General features: G+C 35.0%; 1 protein-coding gene across 18 annotated transcripts in view; it reads right to left on the reverse strand.

Annotated features, from left to right (window-relative positions):
- Cab39l (calcium binding protein 39 like) overlaps positions 1 to 12262 on the reverse strand; it is a 210195-nt gene that overhangs the window by 124029 nt on the left and 73904 nt on the right. The window contains exon 1 of one of the 18 annotated variants that reach the window (XM_087197459.1): positions 1309 to 1758. The exons of 16 other annotated variants lie outside the window; for them this stretch is intronic. The gene's annotated coding sequence lies outside the window, so the exon portion shown is untranslated. Of the gene's footprint in view, positions 1 to 1308; positions 1759 to 12262 lie in introns of those variants that run through there. One more of the 18 variants, XM_021257836.2, reaches the window with a different exon arrangement.

A 12262-nucleotide genomic window follows, 5' to 3' on the forward strand; every position in this document is an offset into this window, starting at 1 on the left:
CACAAACCATCTGAGTTGCTTCTAATACATAGGTCAACAGGCAAAAAAAAAAAAAACAACCCATAAATGTGACTCTACAAAACAGAACCTGTTCTACAGGCTTCTGTACACATAGAGGAAATGTTAGAAAAAGTATAGCCATTTTATATCTAGGGTACAAACCTTTTTTATGTGTTTACTGACACCGCAAAAGTTTTCATTTTAGCTAATTTGCTTGGCCCTAAAGGACTCACTTGAATCAATGATTAAGGACAATGACTAAGAACATTGAAACTAGCACAGGGTAGATTGGAAACTTTGCTCAAAACAGTGCATCTTTATTCAGTGAGTTAATTTAATAGTTAACAATACACACTTCCTTCTTTCCTCCTACAGAAAAAATCATGGTATGATTTCTGTCCATGCCTTTAAGCATATATATATATATATATACACACACACATAGTGTGTATGTGTGTGTATCTATCATACAATCTCCTGTGCAAAGATTATATAAATGAACTTTTATTGGGATATAAATAGATACTTGAAGAAATTATTTTTCTTTTCTCTGATATTGTGCTTACACACACACACACACACACACACCCCTACTTGGTCAGAATAGTTAGTTCAACTGAACAGCATGATTATATGAGAGCTTAGTATCAACCCTAAAAACAAAATAATTGTCTTATTATCTCACTTAGAAATCTTTCTGCATTCATTTTATATCAAGTGGTAAATTTTATAGATAAATTGTCTAATTTTTATTTTCCTTTTAGAACTCCGGAAAAATCAGGAGTTAATGGATATCAAAGTAACAATTAACATTTAAATTCTGTATCCTTTTAATTAATGGGATCAATATTTTAATTTGAATTATGAGAAAATGGTATAATTTACAATAATTTATAAAATCAAACATCACAATGTTAACTTTAAACTTATGGACAATGTACAGAAAAAGATAACTTCTGAATTTTCATGCAGTTGAAAGAGAAGCATGAAAAATAGTATATTGCCACTATTTTATTTTTGGAAACTCTTTGTAAATAAAAACCCATTTCCAAAATAAGATATTCCACGGACACAGAATAGTTGGTAATAGTTCAAGTGGCTTAGGAAACAGAGAAGTATTGTTTTGTAGTTGTTGTTTTTTCAAGCCTCTCCTAGTAACCGCAGTTCATCGAGTATAAAGAAACAAGGTAACAGCTTAATTTTAACTATACTAGCAATAACTGTAGAACCTCGATAAAAACTGAAGTGTACAATATTAACTCTTTTTCTACACTCCAAACCGGTATAGATAACTTAGTTGATACTCACCGAATGGTATAGAAACGCCCAGGGTTGTCTAAGCAATAAAAAGTAGATACATGGTGAGGTGCTGAAGACAGCTCTTTCTTGGGCTCGAAGCACTTTAGAGGAAGTAGTCTTTATCTTCCATTTAATAGAGAATGTCTCCTGTTACCAAAGTGTGGCAGAGAAAAGAGTTCCCACAATTCTGTCTCTACTTTCTGCCTCTCTTTGAAGAGTAACAGTTACCACCGGAAAACGTAAGTAGAAAATGATCACTTGAACACTCACACAGAGCCGCTGTAAATTTCCACTCAGCTTGCTCTCAGATTCCAAGCCTTGCTTGTCTCTTAATCTGTCACAGGCAGTTCTGTTTCTGGTCAAACCAGCTTGCTTATTCTTCTCCTCTCCCTAACACGCGCTTTTAGACACACACCACACAGTAACGGCCCCTCTTTTTCTCCTTCCCTCCCCAGTTGTGTAATGTCACAAGAATGTGTGTAGGGCAATTAAGCTGAGGTAAAATTAATTCCTGGGTGAAAAAATAAAAAGTCTAGGTATAAACAAACATTTTTTCATCACTTTTCCCCTGAAAATTTTAAACTTAATCACGCATAGAGCTTTGTCAACTGTTTAAACTGGCTTGACCATCTTTGCTTAAAATGTAAATAAAGGTTTCCAACAAAGGCATGTTGACAGTAATAACAGATTCATCTGCTAACATGTTAGCTCCTCAGGGAAGATACTTTCCCAATCATTATAGAGCAAGTAAATATGCAAGTACCAAGAATTTATTCTTGAGATGTAAAAAAACAAGGGAGATCTGGATTAGAGTGTTTATAATTTAAACAGTATAATTTTATGAAAAGTTAGTAAAGTTTTAATATGGTGTGTTTTGAAACCTAGACTGACATTTATAGTTATAAAGGGAAAATTATAAAGAACACAGAAAATACTGACACAAAAAAGTTAAATAAAACAGCTTAATCATTTATTATAGGATGTAATCATGTCATTTGGAAAGAAAGTTCCTCCTTCCATATGCATTACTGGTCAGGATGTATTATATTTCTTTAATAAGAATTACAAGGGCTAAAGGGTATCAAAAAAGTTTTTAAAATTATCACACACTTATCATTATAGAGCAAAATATATTAAAATTATGGATCTCTCTATGAGGTTTGGTGATAAGGAGTTAGGTGGAAAGCTGAATGGTGGTTGACAGGTATAGAAGCATTTGTACAATTCTTTTGAATTAGAAGGCAATGTAAACAGCTTGGGAAATCTGCTGACTTTGTATAGAAACTAGTCAGAACTGATCTGGAATTCTATTTCAGTCCCTTTGGCCAAAGACTTTCTGGTTCTCTGTCTCCCATTACTAGTTTCCACTTGAAAGTCTTGGCCCTTCTGATATATCTCCCAATTACAGAGCTAACAGAAGTAGTTGTTAGTAATACATTAATATTATTATTTGTAAAACTAAAATATCACTAGGAATATGAACTTAAGTGAGGTAAAAAGTAATATCTGTAAATAGTTGTTTATAAAATTTAAGAAAAAAAAATTCAGCTCATATAAAGTATGAGTTTTAAATGTATTACAAGGTATGTTGGTTATTCCTTAACACTTAAGAAACAGACATTATGCCTATAATTCCAACTACTCAGGAGGCTGAGGTAGGATTTCAAATTCAAGGTCCACCTCAGCAATTTGGTGACATTTTGTCTTAAAATATTCAAAGGGCTGGGATATAGCACAGCATTCCCTAGAGTCAATTTTCAGTATTTTGAAAAGAAAAAAACAAGGGAAAAAAGAAAGAAAAAAAAAATAGGTATCAAGGAAGTCTAAAGATTAGTCTTCCAATTATTATTTTATTATTATTATTATTTTTTTTTTTTTGCAGTACTGGGGATTGAACTCAGGACCTTGAGCTTGCCAGGCAGGCATGGCACCACTGAGCCACATCCCTGGCCTCTAACAATTATTCTTTCAATTAGTAGTTTCATAAAAATTTAATTTTTATTTCCTATTTTTAAAGAGATGTTACATAGAAATTACCTTAAATCAGTAAGGGATATTAAGTGACTGGTATTTTGTATTATATTCCAAAGAGTTCTAGTAGAATCAAAGAAATTAAAAATTTTTAAGAGTGGTTATTAGAATAATCACTAATTTAAAAAAATTTTAAAGTCACTTTAAAATTGGGAAACTATGTAAATCTACAATGGATTTAAAGTCACTAAGTTAAGTCAAAGAATTTAAAATATATATGGGCTAGGGATGTAGCTCAGTGTAGCTCACTGATAGAGTGCTTGCCTAATCTAGCACCTGCAAGGCCCTGAGGTGCAACCCCCTAAATACATATATACATATGATCACGAGTACATTTGAATTCTACTAAACATTATTTTCAAAGGTGCACACAAGGTAAAAACCCTGAATAATCAAGTAACAGACAATGAAATTAAAGAAGTATTGAAACATCTACCAACTAAGAAAAGCCTAGGTCCTGATGGATTCACTACTGAATTCGTAAAAAACTGCAAGGAAGTTTTAACACCAATACTCCTCAAGCTTTTTAATGAAATTGAAAGAGAAGTACTCCCAAAGTCATTCTTGGAAGGTACCATTATCTGGATTCCAAAACCAGACAAGACTCCAACCCCCCAAAAAAGAGAACTATAGGTCAATCTCTTTAATTAATATAAATGCAGAAATCCTCAAAAAGTCACTGGCAAACTAAATGCAACAAAACATCAAAAAGATCATACACTGGGCCAGGGATTTAGCTCAGTGGTTCCTCTGCCTGCCTCACAAGAGCAAGGACCCGAGTTCAATCCCTGGTACCAAAAAAAAAAAAAGATCATACACTATGACCAAATAGGCTTCATCCTACAGATCTAAGGATGGTTCATCATATACTAAGCAATAAATGTAATATACAGAATATACACATACACAGAATCAAGGACAAAGATCACATGATCATCTCAATAGACATAGAGGCCTTTCACAAAATCCAACATCCTTTCGTGATAAAAACACTGAAGAGAATACAGAAGAGAGAGAGAGGAGATAGGGTGTGGCTTACGCTGGCTAGAAAGAGAGCTATGGTGGGATCCCAGGATCTATACGGTATTGCCTCTCAGGACCCATATGTAGAACTACTGTGGGTTCCCACAAGATGTGGACAACATATAAAGACACAAATGCCACAAGGAACCTGCTATCCTGTCTCTTTCACAGTAGCTCACCTGAGTCTCCAAGGCCTAGGGTGTATTTTTGGTTTTGTTTTTCTTTTTTCCTCTTGGTCAGCCCAAGTTTACTCTGCAGAGCTAGTTTTTCCCTCAACCCTACTTTTCAAATAAACTTTTGGTACCCTTTTTGGCTTGTCTCATTGAATTCTTTGTTTGAGGTGAGAAAAACCTGTAATACATTTTTTTCCATTAAGTTTATTGGTACATTTTAGGTATAAAATACAGTTACATTCATCATTGGGATCTTGTACCTTCACATGACATATCTTGGTTCTTTTTCTTCCCCCATCCCCCTGCCCTCCCTTCACGCCCTCCACAATTTCCTATTTACAAAGACTTTGTTTCCATTTCTTTTCTTTTCTCATATTTTTTCTTTTCCCTTCTTTCCTTTCCCCTACCCCTCCCACTTCCCCTACTCCTTTGGACCTTTTCTTCCTCTCACACAATATCAATTATACATTTTTTAAATTATAATATCAAAATTTAGAGGACATTACCACAGATTTTATAAAATTTAAAAGGATATTACCAAAATCCTTTTTGAAATAAATTTGACAACTTCTAAGAAGTACCTTGGAAGACAAATTAATGAAACTAACTCTGGAAGAAATATAAAATTTGAATAGCACCTATTAGAGTAGATATATTCCTAGCTTGAGAACCTACCTATGTGAGAACAACAGGCTCATATACATTTTAGCTGATGAGTTATATCAAACATTTAAAGCAGAAAACAGAAGGAACACTTCTCCCCTCATTTTAGGAACTCAACATTGTGCTAATCCTAAAACTGGATAAAGATAATAGAAGAAAAAAGTATGAACATAGATAGAAATTTGTTTAACAAAACAAACTATTAGAAGTCAGATCTGGCAGGATGTAGAAAGTGGTTTTATTATAGGGATGGCAGTGTTGGTTCAGCATTGGAAGATCCACCCCCATAAGTCATCATTTTAACAGAGGAAAGGAAAAAGCCATATGATCCTGTCACTAGTTGGAGAAAAAGTATTGGACTAAATTCTACAGCTTTTCATGGTAAAAGCTATCAGAAGACTAGAAGTAAAACAAAACCTTCTCAATGGATCAAAGACATGTACTCCATACTTCAGTAAAAAGGCCTTATATGAACGGAAAAGATACAATGCTTTCTCCCTAAGGTGGGGAACAAGGGCACATATGTGTACTCTTCATCTGTCCATTAAACTTTGAAACATAGGCCCAAACCAAAATAGTCTGGCAATAAAAAGAAACGGATTGGCAAGGTAGGAGTAAAATCTTTATATGTAGATGAAATGATCATCTATAGAGAAAATACTAAGAAATCTCTAGGAGCCCCTAGAACTTGTATTTGAATTTAGCAGGATTAGAAAACACAAGGTATACCTAAAAATTCAGGTCTATGTATACTTGCTATAAATGAAGAATTGGATATTGAAATTTAAAAGTTATGTAGGAGTACAAAGGACCTAGAAAAGTAAAAAGAAAAAGAAAAAAAAAAAATGTTGGAAGACAGTTATTGCCTAATTTTAAGACTTCCTCTAAAGCTACAGTAATCAAGGCAATGTTGGTGTAAGGAAAGACATATAGATCATTGGAATAAAACAGAGAATCTAGGAATAGAACCACATATATATGGTCCACTGATTTTTGAAAGATTATTTAACATTAACATTTTATAGAACGTAAACTCAACTCAAGAACAGAGGAAAAGATAGTGTTTTCAACAAATGGCACTAGAACACCTGGTATCCCTATGTAAAAAATTAACCTCCACCCTTTATTTCCACACATAAAGATAACTTCAAAGGATCTATGAACCTAAGTATGAAAGACTAAAACTATAAAACTGTAGGAAGAAATTATAAGGGAAAATGTTCATGAATTTAGGGTAGGCAAGAATTTCCTAGGATACAAGAAACATGATGTATAAGAGAAAAAAATTGGTAAATGAGATTCCATCAAAATTTAGAGATCTGAAAGACATCTTTAAGAAAATGAAAAGTAGTCCTTAAACAGAACATATGTATAATACATATAACCTATGACCAGAACATATAAAGAACTCTTACACTCATTAATAGACAACCCAATTAAAAATTAGACACAAGAAGATGATAAATAGCCAGTACAGCACAAGGAAAGGTGTGCAACACTAGAATCAAAAAAATACTAATCAGTACAATAACAAGATGGTATTATACATTCATTAGGGAGATGAAGGTAAAAGTTTTAAAAGAACAAATGTCAGTTTAGGTGTGAACCAGTTAGAACTTTCTAATACTGCTAATGTGAATGTAAAATGATAAAACCATTTTTGAAAATAGTGTAGAAATTTCTTATATTACTGTTAAGAACCAACAATTCTGTACTTAAGTTTTGACTTAAGACAAATGAAAACACATGTTCACAATAGATTTGTACATGCAAGTTGACTATCCCTTATCTGAAATTCTTGGGACCAGAAGTGTTTCAGACTTTGTTTCAGAAATCTGCTTGATCTGCAAAGAGGATAGCTACTCCTGCTCTTTTTCAGGTTCCTGTCACATGGAGTATTGCTATCCACCCTTCAACTTTGTCTATGAGTTTCTTTTTGAATTAAGTGTGCTTCTTTTATGCAGTATATTGTTGGATCTTGCTATTAGACCCATTCTGCCAGTCTATTTCTTTTGATGGGTGAATTGAGACCATTAACATTGATAGTTATAATTGATATGTATTGACTTATCCTTGTCATGACTTTTTCTTTTTGTTGGATTCTTCCCCCTTTGCATTTAATTTCTTGTTGTGCCTGATGGATTCATTCTGCTGGGCTTCCAGGGGTTGTGATCCTCATTATCTTTTCATAGGATATTGTTTAAAATTTTGGGGAATGCTGGTTTGGTATTCATGAAGTTCCTAAGGTGCTCTTTATTTTGAAAGATAAGTTTTGCAGGGTACATCAATCTGGGTTGGAGGTTGTTTTCCTTTAGGGCTTGAAATACATCACTCCAAGCTCTTCTTGCCTTGTGAGTTTGTGTTGAAAAGTCCGCTGTGATTCTGATGGGCTTTCCTTTGTATGTGATTTGTTTCTTTTCTCTAACTGCTTATAGAATTTTGTTCTTCTGTTGGGTTTCTGGAATCTTAACTATTATATGCCTATGTGTAGATGTTTTTTGATCACGGCTAGTTGGAGTCCTACATGCCTCACTTATCTGTATGTCAAGTTCTTTTTCCCTCCTTGGGAAGTTTTCTGCCAACACATCTGTGAAAAGTTTTTTTTTATGTCATCTGTACTCTTTCCTGTTTCTTCATTGACACCGATCAGTCTTATGTTATTCTTCTTTGCATCATCTAGCAGCTGCTGGATTGATTTCTCATGGTCCTTGACTATTTTAAAGACATTTTTCTTTGCCTAGTCACCAATTGCAATCCTATCTTCTATATCTGAAATTCTGTCCTTGCATTGGCTCATTCTGCTGCGTAAATTTTCAATGGAGCTTTTAATCTCCTAGAAGTGTGTTTGCATCTGTTTTATGGATTCCATTTGTTTCCTATGTTAGGATTCCATCATGTTCCTCAGCTCCTGTGTTGTTTTTTCTGTGCCTACTCTAGATTTATTAATCATGTCTTGTACTATAGGCACAACCTCTGCTGTTATCTGAGAAATTATTTCTGATTTCATTTTTTCCAGGTCCTCTTACATTACCAGTTCAGGGAGTCCAGGTGTTTGAGTATCAGATTGTTTCATGTCCTTTCCTTTTGGGGTTGCCTTAGGTGATCGGGAAGTCTGGTTTTGATACTTGTTTACATGTTGTCTTATTTCAACAGATGCAGCCTGTTGTGCCTTTATTGAGGCAACTTTCTGCTCACCCAGTGGTCTTCAATTCTCAGCAAGCCACCAAGCAGCCTTTACTCTGCTGCTCATCAGTAAACCTATTCCTGGGATCAGGGTGGTGGCCTTCTGGATCCCTGAGTTGAGCTGTTGTCTAGGTGGGCTTCTGGCTTGGGTCTGTGCACACCTGGGATGGTATCTAAGTGTGCCTCTCGCTGGGGCCCCTATGTAGCTGTTGTCTGCAAAGGAATTGAAGTTATCCCCTGTATATTATCAGACCATAATACCATGAAATTGGAGATCAATAGCAAAAGGAACAGCAAAAATTTCATAAACACATACAAAGTGTATGAAACACTTCTGAAAAACCAATGGGTCACAGAGGAAATTAAAGAAGAAATCAAACAGCAACTACAATTAAATGGCAATGACAATACAACATATCAGAATCTACAGGACACAATGAAAACTGTCTTACAAGGGAAATTCATAGCAGTGAATACTCATATTAGGAAAACAGAGCAAGCTCAATTACACAACCTGATACTAAACCCCAAGCTTCTAGAAAAAGAAGAGCATGACAAACCCAAAGCTCATACAAGGGAGGAAATTATAAAGATCAGAGCAGAAGTCAATGCAATGGAGACTAAGAGAATGATACAAAAAATTAATGAAGCCAAGAGTTTATTCTTCAAAAGAATAAACAAAATTGACAAACCCTTAGCCAACCTTATAAAAAAAAGGGAAAGAAAAGGCCCAAATCCATGCAATTAGGAATGAAACAGGTGAAATTACAATGGACCCAGCAGAAATTCAGAGGATTATCAATACCTACTTTGAGAACATATTCACCAATAAGATGGAAAACACAGAAGAAATGGACAGATTGCTAGCATCGTGTGAATTACCAAAGTTGAACAGAGATGACCTAAAAATTTGAAATGACCCAATATCAATCAATGAAATTGAAAACATAATTAAAAATGTACCAACAAAGAAAAGCCCGGGTCCTGATGGCTTCACTGCTGAATTCTACAAGACATTTAGAGAGGAACTACTCCCACTACTATTTAAACTCTTCAATGAAATTGAAAGGGAACCAATACTCCCAAATTTATTCCTGGAATCAAGCATCACTTTGATCCCCAAAGCAGAGAAAGACCCAACAGAAAAAGAGAACTACAGGCCAATCTCACTAATGAACATAGATAGAAAAATCCTCAATAAGATACTGGCAAGTAGTGGTTCTGGCATCTGCCTCATAAGTGCAAGGTCTGGAGTTCGATCCCTGATACAAAAAACAAAAACAAAAACAAAAACAAACAAACAAAAAGAAACTAAAAAATTAGATACTGGCAAATAGAATGCAGAAGATCATCAAGAAGATTGTACACCCTGACCAAGTAGGATTCATCCCAGGGATGCAGGGATGGTTCAACATATGCAAATCAATAAATGTAATACACTGTATCAATAGAGCCAAGGTCAAAAACCATATGATCATCTCAATAGATGTAGCAAAAGCATTTGAGAAAATCCAACATGCATTTATGATAAAAACTGTACAAAAAATTGGAATAGATGGTCTCTACCTCAATCTGATAAAAGCTATCTATGAAAAACCAATAGCCAATGTGTTGCTAAATGGTCAAAAAGTGAAATCCTTCACACTAAAATCAGGAACAAGACAAGGATGTCCACTATCACCACTCCTGTTCAATATAGTTTTGGATACATTAGCCATGGCAATTAGACAAGAGAAAGAAATAAAAGGAACAAGGATAGAAAATGAAGAAGTCAAATTGTCATTATTTGCAGAAGACATTATACTGTATATAGAAGATCCCAAGAACTCCATCAAGAGTCTTCTAGACTTAATAATCAAATTCAGTAAAGTAGCTGGATACAAGGTCAACACATAAAAATCAATAGCTTTCCTCTACACGAACAACAGACTCACTGAGACAGAAATAGGGCAAACAATTCCTTTCCCAATAGCATCCAAAAAATTGAAATACCTAGGAATTAACCTAACAAAAGAAATCAAAGACCTCTACTCTGAAAACTATAGCACTTTGAAAAAAGAGATTGAAGAGGATATCAGAAAATGGAAAGACATCCCTTGCTCCTGGGTAGGAAGGATCAACATAATGAAAATGGCCATACTTCCAAACTGCTATATAGATTCAGTGCAATCCCAATTGAAATCCTAGCAGCGTACTTCACAGACCTTGAGAAAACAATCCAAAAATTCATTTGGAACAAGAAGGGACCAAGAATAGCAAACACAATTCTAGGTAAGAACAACAAGGTAAGGGGTATCACAATCTCCAACTTGAAACTGTACTACAAAGCTACTGTGACAAAAACTGCATGGTTGCCTCACAAGTGCAAGGACCTGAGTTCGATCCCTGGTACCGAAAAAAAAAAAAAAAAGAAAGAAAGAAAGAAAGAAAGAAAGAAAGAAAGAAAGAAAGAAAGAAAAGTAAACAACATGGTACTTGCAAAGAAACAGACCTGAGCACCAGTGGAACAGATTAGAAGATGCAGAAACAACTCCAGACACACTCAGCCATCTCATCTTTGACAAAGAAGCCAAAGACCCTCATTGGAGGGAAGATAGACTCTTTAATACATAGTGCTGGAAAAATTGGGTTTCAACTTGCAAAAGATTAAAACTAGACCTATATCTCTTACCATGCACTAAGGTAAAAGCAAAATGGAGTAAAGATCTATATATTAAAACAGAAACACTAAACCTGCTGTAAGAGAGGCTAGGTAGAACTCTTGAAGACATTGGTGTAGGAAAAGATTTTATGAACAAAACTTCAGTTGCCCATAAAGTAGCACAATCAACAAATGGGATCTCTTCCTATTAAAAAACTTCTGCACAGCAAGAGAAACCACCAACAGTGTGAAGAGAACCAATAATGTGGGAAAAAATTTCCACCTACTGTTTTTCAGACAAAGGTCTACTATCTAGAATCTATAAAGAACTTTAAAAAAAAATCAGACCTGCAAAATTTAAAGACCCAATCCAAAAATGGGCATCTGAAAAGAACAGACATTTCTCAGACAAAGAAGTAGAAATAGCAAATAAACACATGAAAAAATGTTCAACATCACTGGTCATTCGAGAGATGCAAATGAAAACAACATTGAGATTCCACCTCACCCCAGAAAGAATGGCTGCTATCATGAAATTACCCAATAACAAATGCTGGAGGGGCTGTGGGGAAAGAGGAACCCTGCTCCACTCCTGGTGGGAGTGTAGACTGGTGCAACCACTGTGGAAATCAGTATGGAGATTCCTCAAAGAACTAAGATTGGAAGTCCCATTTGACCCAGCTATTCCCCTGCTGGGTATCTTCCCCAAAGAAGTAAAAGAATCATACTACAGTGATATATGTGCACCCATGTTCATAGAAGAACAATTCATGATAGCTAAAACTTGGAAGCCACCCAACTGCCTATCAACTGGAGATGGATAAAGAAAATGAGGGGTTTTTATAAAATGCAGTATTACTCAGCCATAAAGAATGAGAAACTAGAGACATTTATAACTAAATGAATGCACATCGAGGCAATCCTCTTAAGTGAAATAAATAGGACACACCTGTGTAAATACGGAATAGTTTTTCTAGTGTGAGAAACTGAAAGTGTAAATAAGGACTGAAAGGTATAATAGATAATGTAAAATAGGAAGAAAAGGGGCAAAGGGGAAGGGGAAGTGCGAGGATAGCGGAAAGTAAAGAAAGGAATGGAATTAATATGAGAAAAAGAAAAAATGGAAACAAAGTCTTTGCAGATAGGGGTGGAAGGGTTGAAGGGAGGGCAGGGGAATGGGGAAAAATAAGAACCAAGAGTGATTATGTAAAGGTGCAGATTTCCAATGATGAATGTCGTTATATTGTAT

The sequence above is a fragment of the Heterocephalus glaber genome, unplaced genomic scaffold (genome assembly GCF_053883595.1).
Source record: "Heterocephalus glaber isolate CG9 unplaced genomic scaffold, H.glaber_assembly_v1.0 deba00001666, whole genome shotgun sequence".
Taxonomy (NCBI): Eukaryota; Metazoa; Chordata; class Mammalia; order Rodentia; family Bathyergidae; genus Heterocephalus; species Heterocephalus glaber.